A 22,804-nucleotide genomic window follows, 5' to 3' on the forward strand; every position below is an offset into this window, starting at 1 on the left:
ACACACACATACACGCACGCACACTCACACCCATGGTCTATGTTCAGCCATCAGATTAATGTTTCCTCAAGCAGCTGTTCATCGAATGTTACACATCGAACTTAACAGGCATATCTCACCGACTGGCTATAGTTGGCCAACACAAAGGTACCAAGACCTACTACTTACTTATTGGTAACTTAGCTATAACAGAACCTGCCCTTTCTCCAATTTGGCAGAGGGAAGAAGTACTTCCAGTAGTTTCTGAATGAAGAAAACCACACAGAAGTTGTACTGCCCTAGTCACAGCATGTGTTGAAGAAAGACGAAGAAGAGCCCACTCTAGAAGACGTAAGTACAGCACTAAGGAAAATGAAGTCAGAGAAAGCAAGAGGCTGAGATGATGTCACTGCAGTTATTATCAAGATGTTGGGCGAGTTAAGGAAGAAATTGTTCCTACCAGTACTAATCACAGCACAGAGAAAAAGGTATATCCCAGATGACTGGAAAATAAGCATTGTATTGCCAGTGTATAAGAGCAAAGGGTACATTCACAACTGTGGGCAGTACAGAAGTATCCAACTCTTATCACATTGCATGAAAGTTCTGGAGAGGCTGATTGATAACTGAATACACAGACTAGTAGAGTGTAAGATGGAAGATAAGCAGCTTGGATTCAGATCAGAATACACCACAACCTACCTGATGTTTGCAGTGAGACAGGTAGTGGAGAAGAAGCTGGAGATGAGGAAAAGTCCAGGTCCAACTGGGCATTCCTAAACTTGGTGAAAGCAGATGACACGGTCCCTAGAAATCTGATTTGGTCAGTCCTGTGATGGTTTGAAGTCCCAGAAACACTGGTAGAATTATTGCAGGTTATATACAAGGACAAAATGAGACAAACACAGTGTTTAAACTCACGGGGGGGGGGGGGGGGGTTCAATTTAGAGTGGGTGCTCATCACCCTTCAGCTCTGAGAGCTCTGCTCTTTAAACTCATGTTGGACTATATTAGCATACAGATCAACAAAACTGTTGTATGCAGATGGCATGATATTACAAACATACTCTAATCAGAAACATCAACAAATGATAAAGAGACTGGAATGCAAAGCTAAAGACACAGGGGATGAAACTGAGTATAGACAAGATATTTGCCGTGGCAGAAAATGAGGAAATCAGAAGTTGACAAGTCCGAATGAGAGTGTCAAAGCTAAAATCAGAGGTGATACAGCCAAGTGTTATAGAATGTCAGAGATATTTTGTGAAACAAGAAAGTCAAAGAAGCTGAAAAGTAAGCTGTACAAAACAGTGGTGTGACCAGTGCTTCTGTAAGGCTCAGAAACCATGGAAGAGAAGCCAGAACAGTTGAGGAAGTTTGAGAGGATAGGGATGAAGTGTCTGAAATGTATAACAGGATGTACCTTGTGGAAGAGACAAAAAATGAGGACAATAGTGCATAAGCCAAAGTAGCGTCATTTGCAGAGAAGGTCAAGAACAGATTATGGAGGTTCAATCACGTGTGCAAGAAAGCAGAAAATTATTTGGTAAAGGGGATATAGGGGAGACAGGAAGAAGGCAAGAGGAAATGAGAACATCCAGCAAAGGTATGGATTGACTGTGTGTGAGGGAAGACTTGTGACAGTAAGACATGACAACTGAAGAAGGTAGCAGAGTGGCACTGAATTGAGAGAGGTGGCAACAGTTGAAGCAATGACCCAACCCCAAGTAGAAAAATGGGGAAAAGGGGGATTGCCTGAAGTAGTGAATTATTTGAAATACTTCAGAACAGTCATTGAATAGCATCTCTCCTTTTAAGATGTGCTGAGACAAAACCATAAATCAAAAGCTTGGTGTCTTATACCAAGTCAAAAATTCCTCATTATCTCAATGTCAAAAGTTTTGTAGGCAATACTAATGCCAAAGCTTCTCCATTGCATTTTATACAATTTTTTTTCTTACTATTTGTTACAACCATAATTCATCATCAAATACAAACAACCACACTCAACAAACGTTTCCTTCCCCTTCACAATAAAAGCACAATTCAATGTCTGCAAAATGAGTCTAACATAAAATAATACTGAGTAGCAATAATTTTTTATAAGCTTTCCCTACTTTTTCCTACCTCACTTCCTGCTGATTCAACCCTTACTGCCTGACACCACTCCCACACCCTCCTCATCTTTGGCAGTGACAATCTTCCTTTTACCCTTCTTACCATCTTCTTTAACTTACCGCCTGCTCTTCACATCTGTCCTATTGTCCATTCCTAATTCTTCCACCTGTCAATGTATTCTGTCCTTTGAATCCTTCCAACATTCAGTAGTGGCCTCTCAACTTTATCACTACTTAATGGCACCCCAAACTACCCTATACAGACCAGCTCTTTCTGCCAGTTTCTGCTGATTTCTGCTCCTGTAACTTTTCCTATTTGTCAGGTACCCTCATCCACAAACTCCACACTGCTGTGTAGTTTAACCGGATGTGCACCTAATGTGCATGTAATCCACCTTATCTCTTTGCAGCTTCAACACTGATCTTGCTGCAGAAAAATCTCTTCATACAATGCCACCAGTTTTATATATCCATGTATAAGCATGATCTGCAGGTCATATAGTGGCTCCACAAACTGTCTCACCTTGCAGCTCTCCCACACCTTCTCATTCCATGCTCCAGTTTCCCACAAAGGCAGTTCCCATCCTTCAATGGCTTATTAACAGCTGCCATGTTGCCTCACCTCGTCAAACCTTCAAATATACGCACATGTCCCTTACTCAGCCCCTGCTTCTCTTTGTTCACATATCCTAGGAAATCACTGTCCTTCAACACTCTCAGGCTCACTCCTTCTCCCATGAACTTACATCACTGATCTAAGCTGGTTATACTTTAACCACTGTCCCTTGCCAATGTCAACACCCCTCTCTATATACCCCCACACTTCTACCCTGTTCCTCAACATACACATTATTTATCTTCTTTACCTTATTCTTCCTTCTGCTCCCTTCATAACTCCACCTTTGCTGAACAATCCAGACTTGTCACATAATTCATCCCTTAGCTCTCACTGCACAAACCTCTCATCCTCTACATAAACATCCTTCTTGATTAACACTACCATTTGTGCAGGTATTAATTTTGCTAAGAGTAATTGGGTACCCTGGTAAGAGCCTTAAAGTAGCTGGCTGGTGGCAGTGAATCTACCTTATAGTCTGGACGGAGGTGGCATAGGGGGTAAATTTGTGCCAGCCTTTCCCAGGGGTGTGTGTGTGTGTGTGTGTGTGTGTGTGTGTGTGTGTGTGTGTGTGTGTGTGTGTGTGTGTGTGTGTGTGTGTGAAAATCAAATCTTAAAGAGTGTGCATGCCAGCTACTTGGAACAGGGACACAGGTGTAGTCTTATTTGGTGCCGGGAGAGGAAGTCCATCCCCAGGACTGGAGTGTGCTCCTTGTGTGCTCTTAAGGGAAAATGCGCTTGGTGCAGAAAGCTGCATCTGAAAATGCTATGTATCTATTTTTCTCTCAAAGTGAATGCTCCTCTCCATTGTCAGTGGTGAGGATTAAGATTCCTTGGTCATTGGCCCAGAAGAGGGACGGCACAACCTGCACCACAGAAGATGCAAGAGATTATACTTTCAAATTGCAGATTCATGCATTTCCCTTTCTTTTATCTTCCTTTTACATTTATAAGAGAAAAGGTCATATGGTTACACACTTGTTGGAGACCAAATTTGTTACTATTAGGAAATATGAATGAGAAAGGAAAATACATAACATTGTGACAATGTGAGATATTGCCAGCTATGTCAGGAGAAGTAGAGCAGTGGATGAGTAACAAATGCCAGCATAGCAACTGAAGTTGTGTAAAGAATTACATGTCATTTGTATATCAAACTGATTTGTACAGGTGCTTGTGTTGATAATGTATTTGTACAGTTGCTTGTGTTAAAAATGTACCAACAGTGAGTCCTGCTGGACAGAAAAAGAAGTATAGCTGTATGTCAGACTCTGTGGTAACTACTGAAATAAGTATTGTAAGAAAGGATACTGGAAGGGAAGAGGTTAATCTCAGTCCAGCTAACTTTGAAAAAATAGTTGGATATTAAATTACTTTGTATAAGCCATAAAGATTGTATCTTACAGGCCTCAATGCAGCCAGCGAAAAAAAGTCTATACTAGGAAGCATTCTGTATTGTGTTTAGCAGTGAACTAATAGCTACTCTGCAAGGGTGAAAGGTTGAAATTGTTTTATGACTTCTAGAAGCTGCAACAGATCATAGCAAAGCTGTAGGTGTGTAAGGTAACACATCTGTGCTAAATCCTTGCAGCCTCTAGTAAAGTAGATAGTGTGGGAACCAAAATCAGGTGACCAGATGTGTGTGATGTCATTCTGTAATCCAGGACTAAAATGATGTTTTAATACTAGATGAGACAGAAGTCTCAAAGCAGTTTTTTTTGGAACCTGACATAGAAGGATATTCCACCAACTTCATCTTGCCTTGCTCTAGTAAGTGAACTAGGAAATAGTAATTCTTTAGATCAGTCAAGAAAATGTAGTGAGATTAGTTAAGTACTGTTTTTTCTGTATCTGTGTAAATCTGTTCTTATGTGTTATTTTAATATTTTCTGTGATTGAATCTCTGGTGTTTATTGTAAATAGATATTTAGTATTTTCATGTTCCTTTATTATTTATTATTAAATACATTTACATTTTCATTGTGGCTGGTCCTTTAGAGAGTATTTTAACCTTTGACAGTACTAATATTTATTTGGTGATACTGTGGCCGCTCCTGAAAGCCTTGCTGTTTGGTCAACATTACCATTTGTATTATTATTAATTTCACTCAGTATGACTGGGTACCCTTATAAGAGTCTTAGAGTCTTAGAGCAGCTGGCTTTGCAGTGTCTGGTGGCAGTAACTACATTATAGTCTGGGCAGAGGGGCTAGTAAATCTGTGCCAGCCTTTCTCAGGTGTGAGGTGTGTGTGCGTGTGTGCGCGTGTGTGTGTGTGTGTGTGTGTGTGTGTGTGTGTGTGTGTGTGTGTGTGTGTGTGTGTGTGTGTGTGTGTGTGTGTGTGTGTGTGTGTGTGCAAATCAAATCTTAAGGAGTATGTGTGTCAGATACTTGGAGCAGGGACACAGACCACTGGTTTCACAGAGACAGAGAGAGAGAGAGTGGAGGAGGACTTGGCTTGGACACTCGGCTAAGGACTCAACTCTACAGCTCTGCCAGTGAGGAGTCTTACTAGGGGCCTGGAAAGAGAGAGAGAGGCAGCATGAGAGGGAAACCCAGACCCAGGACTGAATGTGTTTCCTGTGTGCTCTTAAGAGAAATTGTGCTTGGTGCAGAGAGCTGCATCTGGAAATACTGTGTGTATTTACTTTTGTTCCAAGTGAACATCCCTCACTGGTGTCAGTGGTGAGAATTCAGACTCCTTGATTACTGGCCCAGAAGGGGAGATGTGACAAACATATTAAAATCATTTTTCCTTAGCCTGGCATCAGTGCTGGCAGCACAGTGGCAACAGAGATACTAGGTGAAAATAATGTGTGTGAACCTAATGGCTACATGGAAGAATTATTCCTGACACTGCAGGAAAGTGATTTGTCATATTTTGTATTATATTAGAGTATTTTGCCTATCTGACTAAGGTCTAATAACCCCACATAATTTTTACTTAGTCCATTGGTCATCCATTCCTTGTTGCAACATTTAGCACTTGTCAAGTATAAATATGAGCTTCCTTCCTTCAGAGCAAGCTACTCAATCACTTTTTATATTCCCTAACCCACTCCAGAGTATTTCCCCATTTTGCTAACAGCCACAAAGAAAGTAATTATGTTCTTCATTCTCATTTTCTCAACTGTCATAGCATTGTTGCCTCACAGCCAGAGGTTCTCCTGTTCGATTCTCAGCTGGGGTGCCTTATTTGTGGAGTCTACATGTCCTCCCTGCAGTTACGTGGGTTTCCTCTGGGTGCTCCGTTTTCCTCCCACATTCCAAAGACATGCAGTAGGTGGATTGGAAACGATAAACTGGTTGTAGTTCAAAGTGTATGTGCAAGTGAGTGGTACAAATGAACTACAATGGCAGGGCTAGCCACCCAGTGGTGTAAACCTTGGCTTGAGATGATTGTCACTGTTGAAGTGACACCCCGACCTCATGTGCAAAAATGGGAAAAGGGGTTGAGGATGGATGGACATATGCATTGAATAATGCAGTACCCTGAGTCAACCCCATATAACATTATTTACTTTCATTTTCTCTGACAATTCCTCCCACATCACCATGTGTACATCTTTTTTTTTTCCAAATATGTTTACATCCATTTGCTTTCTAACTTCCAAACAGACTCTTATGTGGGAGGGAGTCAACGACCTCACTGAAGTTCAGGCCTGTCACATCACCTAATTGACCCTTGTCCACATCCTTGTTTATCTGCTCTTAAAACTGGATCAAGTTGGTTTAATATGATTTCTTGGAAACAAATCTATGTAGTTCACTATTCTGTAAGATATTATCCTGAAAGCTTAAATCCATCTTATCCCTAAAAATTCTCATACATTTGCATGCAAACCAAACTCCCTCTAACCTCTTAACATTCTGAGCTAGTCTTAACAAACTACAGAGCAAAATTTTTTGTAAATACCTTCAGCCTTCTACTAATGTAACATTTTCCTGCTTCTGCAACTTGCACCTACTTTGAAATAGTACACCTTTTTCTTCAGTTCCTTTCCACATTTGACTTTGCATTTATCTCTTTCTTCTGTATATGTATCTGATTTTTACCTCAGCAGCATATTCTACTTTGTAAATAATACATTACTTTTCATTTCTTTATGTTCTATTATATACACCACTCTCAAAGTTCAACTTCGCATCCTTGCAAATTAATAAGGATTTCTTATATTATAAATTATTAGTGTCTTTCATGTTGCCCTTTTTTGGATTATTTTAGAGGATTGTTGCATTATAAATTACAGTAGAGTTTTACTTTTACATTTTCATGTACCGTTGTAATTATTGCCTAATTTTTATTTGATGTCAGCATTGTATGATTATTGTTTCAATTTGTTGGTGTATATCTGTAGAATGAACTTGAACATGGTCCACAAATGTAAATAATTAAAATAAAGTAAGATTCTTTCCCCTCAACATCATTGTCTCCAAAGTTAGGATGATTAACCTGTACCTCACTGGTACACTTCAGGATCTGGTTTTAACTTGTAGAGATTAAAACAGTTGAACCTTCAACTGGACTAAGCAAAGTGCTCAAAGCTTTAATCAAATGAAGAAAAGCATTTTTTTTGCATGGGCAGGCTCTCTTGCATCCCCATATGAGGGTTTGCAACCCCAAATGTCCTCTTAATTAAATATACTAATGCCATGCTTGCACAAACGTGGAGAAAAATGAAAAACCCCAAAACTTTGAATCATTGTGGGTGCACAGATAGAAACGGTGTTAACATTGACTCCTTATGGTGAATAGCAAGCAGTGAGTTGGATAGTGTGGAAGTGTACTCAATAAAGTGAAATCTCATCCAGTCTGTACTTGACCAAAGGTAGGGAAGCCATGCAATGGTATTGCTATGGCACATTTCCAGCCATATGGAACTAGTCTTTCATTAAGGGCTATATTAAAATTCTCTGTGAGAAGTTCCACAAGAATTCTGGATAACATTTTCAGTTCATTCATCTGCCACTGCACTTTTAAACATAGTCTCATATTTCGTTATATAACACCTCTTGTTTATAATGTGTACAATGTATGTTTCCATTTACTAATATGTAGCACTAATGTGTTCCTTAATAGTTAAAAAATAAATACAAAATGGTTTCATTTTATTATATCTCCACAGCTTATATTCTGCAGATACTACTGCATTCATTTTGTTTTATGAATCTTTTAAAATTTTCTGTTTTGATGTATGTCTACTTTATGGCTAAAAAGAATCCATTTCTTACCAGCTCCATCCACCTAGTTATCAAAACATATCAGTTTTTAGCCCCATTTTTGTTATGCAGTTGAAGGTTTGATGCAGTTTGGAAATTTCAGTTTTTCCGCTGATGTCCTAATGTGAGAGAAGTCATGTGTACTTTGTTTATTGCAGCCAGCAACTACAGCCATGGCTTCCTTGAAAACATTGCTGGTCACAGATACACAAATGATATTTAACAATCATACTATACTGATGTTCATCGTGCATACAGCTGCAGTAATGACATATGGGTTCTCTGCCATCAGGCAGGTCCTCGGTCGGCCGAATTCCAAAGTCTTGGACCGGCGTCGGTTGTTGTTGCTTTCTTTCCTGACGTCAGTGCGACAGGGGTATATAAGACACAGCCGACGCCATATTCCCCAGTCTTTTTTGCCACGTGGTGCCCGAAGCAGAAGCAGTTCGCAAGTGCCGGTCAGCTAGCTCCTGAATTTACAAAAAATTGGAAACCGAAGTCTTCATTAAAGCTAAGTACCCCGTTGGGGAAACTTTTCTTGCCTCAGACCGATGTCAGACAAAGTTAACAATTGTATTTCTTGTGGGAGGCAAATACCGCATAAGGATTTCCATTCCCTCTGCATACCTTGTTTAGGCCCAGACCACGATGTCTCGGGCTGTCGCTTTTGCGCTACTTTCAATAAGCGCACTATTAAGCGTCGGGCGGAGTTCGCCCAACACTATTTTGGTAAAGCTTTTGATTATAAAATGTCGTCGGAGACTCCGACTACCGTTTTGTCCAAAAAACGCAAGGACAAGGACCGGCACGCGAGGTCCGTGGTCTCCACCGACACCACGCCAAAACCGGCTACACGTGGTCCGGTTCTCAGCGAGACACCTATGCAGTCCCTGACTACCGACGACACTTCCTTGGTGGTGTCTTCTGTACCCGAGACCGCAGGTACCTCGGCCCTTACTCAGACTACAACCACCAAAGCCACTGTGAGTGTTGAGCCTTCTAATGTGGACAGGTCCACTTCCTCCCAGGGTGTCTTTAGGCCCTCATCTTCCTTTTCCATTAAGGCCTTTACTAAGTCCAAATCAGCCATGCATCCCAAGAGGCCTGTTGCACAGGGCCCATCTCCAGGCCCCATGCTTAAAAAGCGGATGCTTAAAATGGCTGAGGATTTAATTACCCTTATCAGGGGTTCCCAACCCCCTCCAGACAAGAGACCCAGAGTGGAGGAAGATTCTCCCTCTTCTGAACAGGGTTCCATTTTCTCAGAACATTCTGATGTAGAGGAACACTTGTATTCCCCTTATGAAGATTCTGATGCAGAACAGTCCATTCCTCCTGTATCTCCCCCAGAGGATTTTTCTTTTGGGGAAACCTTGCACACTTTGAGGGAACACTTCCATTGGGAAGGCCAAGACTTTTCTGATTCCAAGAAAAGGCTTAGGGAATTTCTTTTGTTACCTCAACACAGACCTCTAGCTATTCCTCCTGTCTTGGACATACTGGATGATGTTTACTCGGAGGCTTGTCTTAATCCGGATTCCCTGCCTCCTGCCCCTGTCAAACCTGATAGGTACTACAGAGTTCCTAACTCTCACCAATTTCTTTTCAAAAGCCATAATGCTGACCCTAAAACCATTTCTCAAGGCCCCAAGGGGATGAAGGCCTCTACTGCCAAGAATCCACTACCTTCCGAAAGAGAATCTAGATCCTTAGAAAGGTGGGGAAAAAAGGTATACACCTCGCCACCCTAGCCATGAGGGCCTTAAATTGTCAGTTCCATATGCTTAAATATCAGCAGTTTCTGTTATCACAATTAAGAAATAAAATGTCTCAACCTGAACAACCAGATTTGAAGGAATTGCAGGATATGATGCATAGTGCAGAACAAGTGGGTAAACACACCTTACAATGTGGCTATGATGCTTTAGAGGCCTCAAGTAGAGCTGCTGTTACAGGATCAGTCATTCGTAGACATGCCTGGCTTAGGGAGCAAAGCTTACCTGATCATGTTAAAGCTAAACTACTAGATGCTCCTTTACAAAAGGATGTACTATTTGGTACTAATGCTGAGGAAATACTACGGAAAATGGAAGAAAAAGCTAAATCTATGCAAACTGTCAAGGCTTTTCCATAGGTACAACCACCTCGTTTTAGCAGAAATTGGCCTTCAAAAAACTGGTCCTTTCCAGCCACGGACAAGCCCCAAAGAGGTAGATACAGGTGAACAAGGGGCAGAGGACAATCTCAGGGATCATATAGAGGCAGACAATGGCAAACTCCAGCACCAAAAGGTGGCGAAGACAGTGCACAACAATACAGAAAACAAACCCACTGACTTCCTCCTTTTCATGCCAAGCAAGGCTCAGCTGGCAGCACCCTTGGGAGGAAAGCTGGCATTATTTGCAAGAAATTGGCATGTTGTTACAACAGACAAATGGATCCTGGACGTTATAAGCAGAGGCTACAGATTTCATTTTTACACCCTTCCAAAAATGAGAGGCATGCCAAACCTGTCACACAATCAAAGGGCAGAGGCACAACTACAACTTTCAAAGCTCATAGACATGAAAGCTATTCAAGAGGTACCTACTCGCGAACAAGGTCAAGGTTTTTATTCCAGGCTATTCCTGGTACCAAGGAAAGGAACCGACTGGACACCCATTTTGGACTTATCCATCCTAAACACATTCTTAATCGTACCAAAATTCAAGATGCTCACATTACAGCAGCTTCTTCCCATGCTGGGCAAGGAGTCTTGGCTGGTAACATTGGACCTCAAGGAGGCATACCTGCATGTCCCAATCAGACAAAGTTGCAGAAGATACCTCAGATTTCTTGCAGGTTCAATCCACTATCAATTCTCTGCATTGCCCTTTGGCTTATCTACTGCGCCCAGAGTATTCACGAAATGCCTGGCATCAGTAATTGCCTACTGCAGACTTCAAGGGATACAAATTTACCCTTATTTGGACGACTGCCTGATCCAAGCGGACAGCAAGCACATACGTCTGGAACATCTGGCTTATGCAATACGGTTACTGAATTCTCTGGGATACACAATCAACAAAGAGAAATCCAGGCTAACACCATCTCAGAAAATAACCTTCCTGGGTGCCAACTTGGACACAAACACTCAGATGGCCTATCTTACACCAGAAAAACAGGGGCAACTAACTCAGTACTTCAAAATGCTAGCAAATTGTACCAGGCTTACTGCAAGGAAAATCCTGCAGGCTCTGGGCTTCATGGCATCTTGCATTCTTTTAATCCCATGTGCAAAGTTGCATATGAGGAAACTTCAATGGTACCTAAAAAACCTATGGTCTCAACACAGTCACAGTTTGGAAACAATAATACCAATAATTCCATGTTTACAAAAGGAATTTCTATGGTGGGCCCAAGCTTGTCAAACAAACACAGGTCTCCCATTCTGCAAGCCTCAAGCAAATCAAGTCATCACAACAGACACTTCAGATTACGCCTGGGGGGCGCACATGACTGGCAGGTGCATTCAGGGCAAATGGACTCAAAAGGAAAAGCACCTTCACATCAATCAGAAAGAAATGCTAGCAGTGATAAATGCAATTACAGCATTCAAGGACCTCCTGCATCCAGGACAATTATTGATAAGAACAGACAACACCACAGTAATGTGGTACATAAACAAGGAGGAACACATTCATATCCCCCGTGCAGACTAGCCATGACACTTTGGAACTTGGCTCTGGAATGGCAAATCGAGCTTCAAGCACAGTACTTGCCAGGTTTGGAAAACACGCTGGCAGACAATCTAAGCAGAAATATGACAGATCCACACGAATGGAGGTTGCATCCTCAAGTGTTTACAAGGATAATCCAAGCATGGGGGAGGCCAGACATAGATCTCTTCGCCTCCCACAGGAATCATCAATTGGAAAAGTTTTGTTCAAGGACCTTTCATCTGAAGGCCTGGAGAGTGGACGCCCTTTCATTCAGTTGGACAACATGGACAGTTTACGCCTTCCCACCTCTGCCTCTTCTGCCCAAGGTGCTCTTGAAAGCAAGAGCAGACAGACCGAAGATGATACTGATTGCTCCAGACTGGCCAAGACAGCACTGGTATCCACTCCTGAGGAGCCTAACACATACTCCTCCCTGGCCCCTACCTCTAATGCCTCTTCTGCTCACTCAGCACAGCTACAAAACTCTTCACAGTCAGCTGAAAACCCTCAATCTCGCTGCATGGAAAATTCCTTAACATCACAACAGACCCTACTCCCCAAAGAGGTGCAGGATGTCATTTTGGAGGCCAGAAGGCCTTCTACTAGAGAGGCTTACTCCGCAAAATGGAAACGGTTTTGCTCCTGGAATGAGAAAAAAGGCCAGGACCCTAGGAAACTGAATTTGCCTCAGGTGTTACAGTATCTAGCTGAGCTGCTGAACAGTGGACTTTCTTTTTCCTCCATAAAAATCCATGCCTCAACCATTTCTGCAGAATTCAACACGGATCCACCGTTATTCTCTCACCCACTCTTAAGACAGTTTCTCAGAGGGGCTAAGAATATAAGACCACCAAGGAAACAACCAGTGCCAGCCTGGGATCTTAATTACATTCTAGAAAAATTAACATTGCCTCCCTTTGAACCAGCTGCCTCAACAGATTTGCAATACTTGTCCTGGAAAACAGCTTTCCTTCTGGCCATAACCTCAGCTCGTAGGGTTTCAGAACTACAAGCCCTCATGGCTGTACAGCCCTTTCTCATTTTCCATCAGGACAGGGTTACCCTTCAAACCAACCCGTCATTTATGCCTAAAGTGGTATCCAGGGTAGCTTTAAATCAAGCCATTCACTTACCTACCTTTTACCCCAATCCTCAAAACCAAGGGGAAAGGCTGCTACACTCCTTAGACATCCATAGACAGCTACATTATTATTTGGGCAGAACAAAGCCTTTCAGGAAATCAGAACAACTCTTTATGTCCTATGCTGTAGGAGCTCAAGGGAAGCCTATTACCAAACAGACAATTTCAAAATGGATAGGCCACTGCATATGGTTTTGTTATTCCTATCATGGGAAATCTGTCCCTACTGGCATCAGACCCCACTCCACCAGGGCCACAGCTACCTCTACAGCCTTCCTTAGAGGAGTTCCTACCAAAGATATTTTAGAGGCTGCCACTTGGAGTTCTGTACATACCTTCACAAAACACTACCACCTACCTTTATATTCCAAAACTAGAGCAGGCTTTGCCACTGCTGTGTTGCAGGGCATGCTAGCTCATCCCAGTTCCACCTAGTGCCTACCACCCTGTGCGTAGCTTTGGGATTCTACCCATATGTCATTACTGCAGCTGTATGCACGATGAACATAGTACAGTTTTGTACCTACCATAAATGTAGATGTTTGAGTTCTAATACAGCTGCAGTACAGGTTTCCCTCTCTCCTTCCCCTCTTGGTAAAGGACTAGTGGCTAACACCCCTTCTTACAATCTAATTTGGGTTATCCTCCTATGGTGTATTTGCTTGCAATTACTGTTTTTTTGATTACATTGCATTTCTTGTATATATATATTTATTTATATATATATAATTTATGTATTGCCTTCCTTCTGGGGGCACCTGACATCTGGGGCAAGAAAGACTGGAGAATATGGCGTTGGCTGTGTCTTATATACCCCTGTCGCACTGATGTCAGGAAAGAAAACGACAACAACCGACGCCGGACCAAGACTTTGGAATTCGGCCAACCGAGGACCCACCTGACGGCAGAGAACCCATATGTCATTACTGCAGCTGTATTAGCACTCAAACATCTACATTTATGGTAGGTACAAAACTGTACTTTTTACTGCATTACATTTACCCCCCCCCCCCCCCCCAAGGTTGTAAAATGCTTCAGGTTATGCACAGAAGTAGCAGGCCATTCTTATGTCAGCCACTTTAAGTGCTGAGACAGTAAAATCAGACATGCACTGTGGCCTACATCTTCCCTTCCTTCCACGTGACCCACTCACAGGCTGTCCTGTCTCAAAAGAATTTTACTACAGCCTTAATAAAGTAAGCTCTGAACTGAAGAGACCTCTGACGACAAAGTGATCAACAAGGTCCCATTGCTAATCAAGACATAGTATTGTGTCTTACAGTTCAGACACATGGATTTAAGTGCAACTTGCCTATTAGCAAAACAGTGTACCACAGAATAGCTGTTAATTATGACGAGGTAAATGTTGGCTACAATTGTAGTCTGACCGTAAGACTGCTAGGAAAACATTAGAGGGGACTCAGACAGCTAAAAAACAATGCATTTCCTGACTTCATTGTTTATGAAGCTTTAGTCTGGCTCGTGTCCAAATGAACATTAGTACATCCTTTCCTTTCCTGAAACTGAAAAAGCACTGGAGATGAAATAACCTGTCAAGACCTACTATTTACCCAAACAGGCCTGAGTCTGCATTTTTAAGTTCTGTGAAAATTCTGCTGCAAGGCCTCTGGTTTGTGAGATAGAGTGAAGGAAACAGATCAATGTTTTTCTGCTGTCATCCTGTTTGAAAAGGAATTGCCTGAAATCCCAGAAGTGGTTTTTTTTTTTCTTTTTTGAAATATCTTTGCAAGCTTGCAGTGAAATGGCAAAAAGGTGGCTGGAATTACCTTATACTTTTCTAGAGTAAAAGGTTTACTTTGCTATAACTTCAAAGGTAAGACATTAGCATGGAAGTGCACTTCTTATCTTGACCACCTTCCAGATATGCCCTTAGTGATTCATCTAGTTTCAGTGGTCCTTAATGGTGCCTTGCCTGCCTTTTGGGAAATGGGAAAGCAAGTTATCCCATGGGGGGAGGAATTCAATCACCAAATATCAAGTCATTCCACACCCTTCCTCATCTGTAAGTTTACTGGAGTAGCACAGTTTTATTTGACTTCTTTTTGCATGTGCAGTGGGAGATGTCATGACAATACCTTGTTGTTGTGACCATTTGAAAACTGTCAGCAGCAGCTCAGCATCAGACCATGTGCCGAGATGGAAATACGTTAATTAATCTATGAACTGACTACTGGCCTGTGTCAGAAGAAAAGAGAATAGATGTATGCTGCATATGTTTCTGTTGTATCTATCTTTTTTTAAAGTAACAAATGTAAATGAACTTGGTGCTGCTGCAGATATGTTAATTATTTTCAGATGAATGGTAATTATGTAATATGCATTTCTTGAGTCATTCTGCTTCCATTATGAATTGCTTCCAGGAATGATAATTTAGTGGGAAAGCTCATTCATTGTCTCTGTATTTGTTATATGCTCATGTGTGCTTTTGGTTTATGTTAAGTGAGTCTGGTACGTTACCATTGATATTGTATAACATATCTGTTTGATGACACTATTGAGTAGTGCAGGAATAAAGAGCACACTAATGCATTATAGGACAGAAACCTAACTTGCTATTATCTACAATTGTAATTTAAAATTAAATAACATGGTGTAGTGTGAATGTTTACTGCTGGAGCTCAGGGCTTTTGCTGAGTTTTTCACAAGGCAATAGGAAATTGAGAAGGTGGGAAAAGTATCTAAATGGATGCAGCTTTCTGATCACATGACACTACCCCTGTAGAAAATTGCAAATTGTGAAAGACTGGTGTATTGCACCATGTTTGAGGTAACAGTCTATGTGGGCACATTATGGAGACCATGTTGTAGAAAACAGATATTTCCATTCTGAACGGGCATGGGGTGCAAAGACCTTCTTTAGTATCCAAAGTTCATACAGTCCCCTGATAACACTCAAGTTAGGAGTTGGATTTTGGAGGTGCTGCTTGGAAACTGATAGAAGAGATCACCCTGGAAAGCCAATAAGGAAGGGCCATGTTGACATATCATCATAATGTCTGTATATAAGCTATAAGGCAGAGTATTATGTATACAAAAGATGAAAACAAAGACTTTTATAATTTATCTTACTCAGAAAATGACCAGAGACTGCAGCTCTCTGTAATATGCCAGTTTCACGACATGCTCTATTGAACATTATTGACATTAATGCCATGCCCTTCCTGTTTGTTTCTTCTACATCATTAACTCCTTCATGCAGAGCAATTAAGTCAGCGTCATCCAATTCAGTAAACGTTCAAAAGGCATAAGACATACAAATCAGGTCTGTATGCTACATCACTAGTACTGTCTGTTCTGTAAATAATACATCATTAATCTTCTAAAATATAAAACTGCAGTGCTCATTGTTACCTTATGATAAAATAGAGTTAGTTCTCCTGTCAGTATAAAATGATCTGACAAGAGCTTGATTAAGCAGAATAAAAGCACTAGTCAAAAACATGTTGTACTGCTTTGCTGAAGAATGCAGATAGAGACAGCAAGATCTGAAGACCATCATGTACCAGCACATCAGCATAAAAAGGAAAGTGTCTAATAAGCTTCATGAGGAAATCTCCATCTGGAACATTTAAAATAAACCATTGCAAGAAAATGTAAATTAAAATATGTCACTAACCATTCAAATGCATTAAAATGATAGATAGATAGATAGATAGATAGATAGATAGATAGATAGATAGATAGATAGACAGACAGACAGACAGACAGATAGATAGATAGATAGACAGTCAGATAGTTAAAACTCAAATGCTACCTAATTTCTAGGAAACCAGACACTGTCAAATCATTACAGTGCAAGTTCATTGTAGCCTAGCAACAAAATATACCAGTCACATCACAGATTCTGTCAGAAAAGGCACTAGCCACGAAACCATCAAATCCAAATAAATTCACGTATTTTTTTGTCTTTATAGTCTTTTGAAAAGGGTGATATGCAATGATACATAATTAACCATTTTTTTGAGATAGTGCAGGTGTACTTTTAAAATAGTAACACAGCTGACAGGATGCAAGGCAGAAGTTTGAAGATGAAAATTGCAACCCTCAAAAACACTGATCCAGAAAAGTAACTGCTGTTTTGTATGTGTGGATATATGTGTGTGTGTGTGTGTGTGTGTGTGTGTGTGTGTGTGTGTGTGTGTGTGTGTGTGTGTGTGTGTGTTCAAAATTGTGGAACCTCAAAGTATGCCCCTTACTCTGAAGTGCAACAATTTTAGTGTATGTTAATACCAATGATACAAACCTCTGGCAAAAATACTTTAAACAGTGATATATAATCACTATGTGAAATACAAATCACATTTTAGTTTTCAGATTTGTGGAATTTTGAATTTTGGTGGAAGAAGTGAGCACATTTACTGCTCCTATGATTTGTTCATCAAACACATTATACAGACTCCACTCCTTCTGTTAGCGATGGACTGCATATCAGAGCTACACCTTACCAACCCTGCTCACAAGCCAATAGTGCCCAAGTACTGGCCAGACCCAAGAATTCACTTTCATCTAGTGAACAAGACTTTTCCATTCTAAATTATGGAATTCTCTACCTGCTGGATTATGTAACACATCTGTTTACAGTAAATCCAAAAGAAGTGTGTTAACCTTTCTAGGACCGAGAGGTGCTTGCTTATGATTCAGTCATCCCCCAGCAACATAAACCAACACAACAGAGCTCCTAACACTAATTTTTTTCTCCTCCTTTGTTGGCATAAGCTAAACACTAATTCTTAGTTCTACCATATTCATCTCAATACCCCTCTAGAAACTTCTATATGCACTAACCCCTTAACGTTTTACAAATAACTTAAACGCTGCTTAAACTCAGCATGAAATACGTTAAACAACTCTAGCTGAGACATTGCTATAGTAGATAATGTAAATATTGTGCAATTCTTATGCTTTGTTTTATGTAAGTATTAAGCAGTTGTTGTGCTTTGTTGTACATTCACCACATTATTATATTATCAGTTGTCATGCTTGTATTATTCTTTTTTTCACATTATTTTACTACCTTTTTCACATTCTGTTGTACCTGCCAGGCTGTGGCTGAAATGACTCCACAACAGATTAGAACCCCCCCTACCCTGGGTAACAGACCTAAATAAATAAATAAAATGCACTTGCATTCACAAACAACACATGCATCTTATAACTGTGTAAATGACATCAGTATATGCATGTCTGTTTAATAAAAGTTTATCCTGAATATAGGATTATTTTCAGTTTTAATTAAAATGTTCTTGGTAAGAGAAACTAGTAACGCAAAGGTTAAATACACAGGCATACACATGCATGCATATATATTATATATAATAACAATAATAATAATAATTATTATTATTAGATTTTGTTGAGCAGGATGACATACTGAGTATATCCACTTATGGAGGATTATCAAATCTGATTTTGACAATACTCTTTTTGTTTAAGTGACATATACAGACAGATGCACACCCGCATTCACATGCGCAAACATACAGACTATGTATGCATCTGTGGATTTGTACTTCAGTGTATTCAAGATGTACTCTCCTTGGTTACGGAATTAAATATGTTCTCTTTTCCATACTTCAGTTACATGCTTAATGCACATAACACAATGCATTTTTTTTTTACATAACATATTCTTTTTTATTGAAAATTGATACTCTAAGTTTATTGATTAAGGTATGTCAATGTCACTCATCTAACAGCTCCCACACAAATATTATTTTTACATTAATTTTGTTTTTGCAATTCATTTCACCAAAAGAGTTATTAAACTGCATTTCACTACATCAAAACATTTCTTCTAATGACCCTTGCATTTGAGGCTACATAGTACTAATACTACCAGCTACATACCTCTCAATTGTGCAGAATTTCACTGAATGTCCAGATTTTTGCTTCATATTTTTGAACTGTTCCTCTTAAAATGTGTGGTTTTCTGGCAAATTTCTGCAGATTAAGGTAATTAAATAATGACATGCGTTTGAGTTTCAGACTTCACATCCTTCAGAAATTGCATGCTAATACAAAACTGTCATTCTACCAACTTTCTAAGGTTATAAGAGCAGTACCTGATTTTGGGCCATTGTTCCCCTATTCTTTTTGACTTTGTTCAGAATTATTGTAGTAAAAGGTTAATAGGTAAGGCTGGCTTTCTTATCTGCCAGTGGAAAGTTTTTTTTCCCTTTGAAACACTGTTTTACTTTTTTCTCTCCTTCCCTTTTTGGGATTTTTTATTCTGGTTTTGTCAAAATTCACTAATGTGCAGGGTGTACAATCTCCAAGAATATGTTGAATCTGACTTAAGCTGTATCTTCACAATGTTTAATTAAAGAAAGACGTACCAGGCCAGGGAGATGTTTCATGCTATTTACTTGAAGTGAGCAGAAAAGTGCACCTTATCCAGATGCATGTATACATATAATGTTTATGCACACATACTAGCATCTTTATCACTGTCTCAGTGACACCGGTCATCAACCAGAGACTGGTCATCTGCCATTCTCAGTGGTACTCCAAATAGTACAACCTCTGCGAGTGAGGCAGCTGCAGGGTCCCAGAGAGCAAAGTATTCAAACAAAAAGAAAATAGGACCAGCATACAAGGCACATTAAAAATAAATGCATTGATTGAGGTTCTTGAAAAACAGACCGGTTTCGGCAAATATTTAACAAAGCCTTCTTCAGTGTTTAAAAAACAACAAAAAAGAACCTGTATTTAAATACTCAAGTGAGTCATGTGCTTAATTACATATGTTCATTCAGACCTGGCTTAAAGAGCCCACCAAGTTTAATAATCCATTTTTTTCTCAATGAATTTAATAAATTATGCCAACCTGATTTGTTATGCCTGGATCTTCTAATTTTATCAATAATGGTAAAACTAAAAGTAGCCTTTGGATGTACCAAAGAGTGTTTATATAAAGCATTGGTGTCTCTCTTGTGTCTGATATCACTAAAGTGTTCAGAGATTCGAAGCTTCAAGGGTCTGGAGCTTTGGCCAATACAGAATGCAGGACATGCATTTGGCCAAATAAATGATCCAATCTGAGGAACAGTTAGCAAAAATTGCTATATTGAATAATTGAGGGGTGTTTTGACTGCTGAAACGTGGTTTTGAGTATGATGTTACAATAGATACACTTTGATAATGGCTTGTTGAAACATGTAAACTTAGTGATTCATGGGTGGCATGAACGAAGACCTATGGTATTTAAATTCATCAGAGATCTTTGGTTCTTGTTCCTGGAAAAATAGTTTAAGGTTAAGATTTCTACAAAATGAAACAATATCTTGAACAAAACTTTCTTCAGAAACAAAACAACCAGGGATGAATGATAATCCTTTATTAAGAATGTCATAAGGTGCCTTGTATGCTGGTCCTATTTTCTTTTTGTTTGAATTCTCAGTGGTACCTCAACCTCCTTCATGTGGCACCCAGTTTTAGGAGCAACTCCTTGCCTTAACAATGATCATATGAAGAAAATGGAAAGAAACCCAACTATCAGCAGGTTTTGTGGATGGATCTGTGGTTCTAGAGCTAACTTACTGACTCACCTCAGAATTTATCAGTGAACCACTGTACAGATCAATAGTGTCTTGCTGATGATCATGGCTATTGCATTTAAGTTTGGATCTCTGGTCTGTGGTTTTACTCTCAGGCATTATACAGTATATAACTGTATATTACATTCTGTAGCATGAAAAAAGTAAGGAAAATAGTCTTTACAACAAAACTGTACAGAGCTGTAATCCAAGCAACAAATGTAGGCATAAGAATGTAAGGTAAGTAGTTACACTCTTAAGATTGTAAGAAAACCAGTTTAAGACAACCAAATGCATCCTCATAAAGTGGTTATTTTGTATCATATTAAAAGGTGCTTGCTACTCAGTCTTCCTGAATCACTGACAAATAGGTATTTAAAATGAATCTGTTATGACAATGCTTTTTGCAAAAAGAGGAACTATGAATGAAAGAATATATGGATGGATGAATGCATCATACTGTAATGTCAATACCAGCCCTCATGCTGTACACCCCTTTTTTTTAGAAGGGCAAAGCAAGTTAGTCCAGGAGTAAATTTGTGGGTACCCATCCAAACACCTATGTTTGATTTGAAGGATACATTGGTGTCAGTTAACTTAACTTGTATGAGAAGTTTGTCTCATAGGTGGAGTAGACATTGGGTAATGAATTTGTCCCTCCAGCATGTTTCAGTGGGCTTAGCCACCCAACAGGCAAAATTATGCATTTCTGTTAAACTAGAGTTCACGTCAGAATTAGGAAGATTTGCCAAAGTTTGTCTATATTGCTTAGAATTGATAGAAAGAATTTGGTTGGACATGTGGGTTTGGCAAGTGATAGTTCTAAAATCTAAGGTGGCAGATGTATACACCTTTTTGCCATACCTGTCAAGGACTCTGCTGTCCTTATCATTGGGAATATGGTTAGAGTAGGGGGAAAGTTCTGGTTCCTCTGTCAGGATCCAGAGAAATGACATCTGGATCAGCAGTGGGCTTTTTACAAAGATACTTATGATATTTATTTATTTATTCCTTTACACTTTGTTGACTGGGTTAGTCCCACTAGGCCAATGGCTTCTTTTCAGAGAAGACCCAAGATGATATTTAGACTGAGTAGGGAAAATTTGGCCAAGGTACAAGGGAACTCTGCAAAGCCTGTAAGGCTTATTAAAAACTGAAGGTTCTACTGCCACCAAAACTGGATGGATAATAACAGTTTAAGGGTGTTCATACTTAGACATTTAAAGTAGCTTTTCTGGGAGTCAGAAACTCTAATTAAACTAAACAAACAACTTAGAGGACAAATAAAGTCTAGCAAGGCCAAATTTGAGGTAAGTTTGGCCTCCCAGGCCAAGGGCAACCACAAAGTATTTTTAGCTATGTCTGCAACCTCAAGGGCAATGCACAATTGTGTGCAGAGCTCATTGTAAATGGAGCCACCTATACTGAGCCAGAAGATATAGCAAACCTCCTGGCTGACAAATTCAGCTCCAACTTTATTCTCCTCTCCCCCTCATCCTTCCCTCAGGAAATATCATCAGATATAACTCTCCCTACTATCACTAGGGGACATGTCCTTAATGCTCTCCATCAATGGGCCCAGACAATATCCCAGGATGCTTTCTAAATAGCATGAATTATGACCTATCAGGGCATCTGGAATTACTATTTAACTGTACCCTTCAAACAGGCTTCATGCCTCATGAATGGAGAAAGGCAACAGTCATCCTTCTGCACAAAGGTGGGCCATCTACAGACCCTAGAAACAACTACAGATCCATAGGTCTCACTAGTCTTATATGTAAAGCCATGGAAAGAATTACCATGGAGATGATCAATAGAGATATAGTAAACCTCCAGACACTGGATCCAACCCAATTTGGTTTCATAAAGGGCAGATCATGCCTACTCAACATGGTGGACTTCTTTGAGAAGGTCACCAAAGCAATGGATGAGGGCAAAATTGTTCACACTGCCTACCTTGACCTGGCCAAGGCATTTGACACAATACCCCACTCGGACATTGTTGACAAACTCAAGAGGTTAGGTACAAACCCATATGTCACCCACTGGATAGCCAAGTGATTCACAGACAGGACCCAGGAAGTTAGAACTGGGAAGTCCACTCTACAAAGAGTCCAGTCATAGCCAACTGCTCCTTTTTTAGGAATTTGGGCTTAATAGGGTCTGGCAGTTCATTCAGGGGGCAATCAATTAGGTTGTTCGGGGAAAAGACTTTGAGGTTTAATCCTATTGGTGGGTTTTAAAAGGAAACTTTTTTAGCAAATTGAGGTAAGGGAAGGCTTACGGGCCAACTTAGTTTGATTTTGGTCAACTTTTGCACCATGGTCAAGCAACACTGTCAATGGGCTGGCCTAGAGGCGTTGGAATACTGGCTCAACAAAACTGAAATATACAAGCCAGGTTTCAACACTCTTTTGTTGTGTTTAACAGAACATGTTTTAACAAAAAATGTGTTTTTTTACAAAGACAAATG

This window comes from Protopterus annectens, chromosome 6.part0 (assembly GCF_019279795.1).
Source record: "Protopterus annectens isolate FY-2018-M chromosome 6.part0, PAN1.0, whole genome shotgun sequence".
NCBI lineage: Eukaryota > Metazoa > Chordata > Ceratodontiformes > Protopteridae > Protopterus > Protopterus annectens.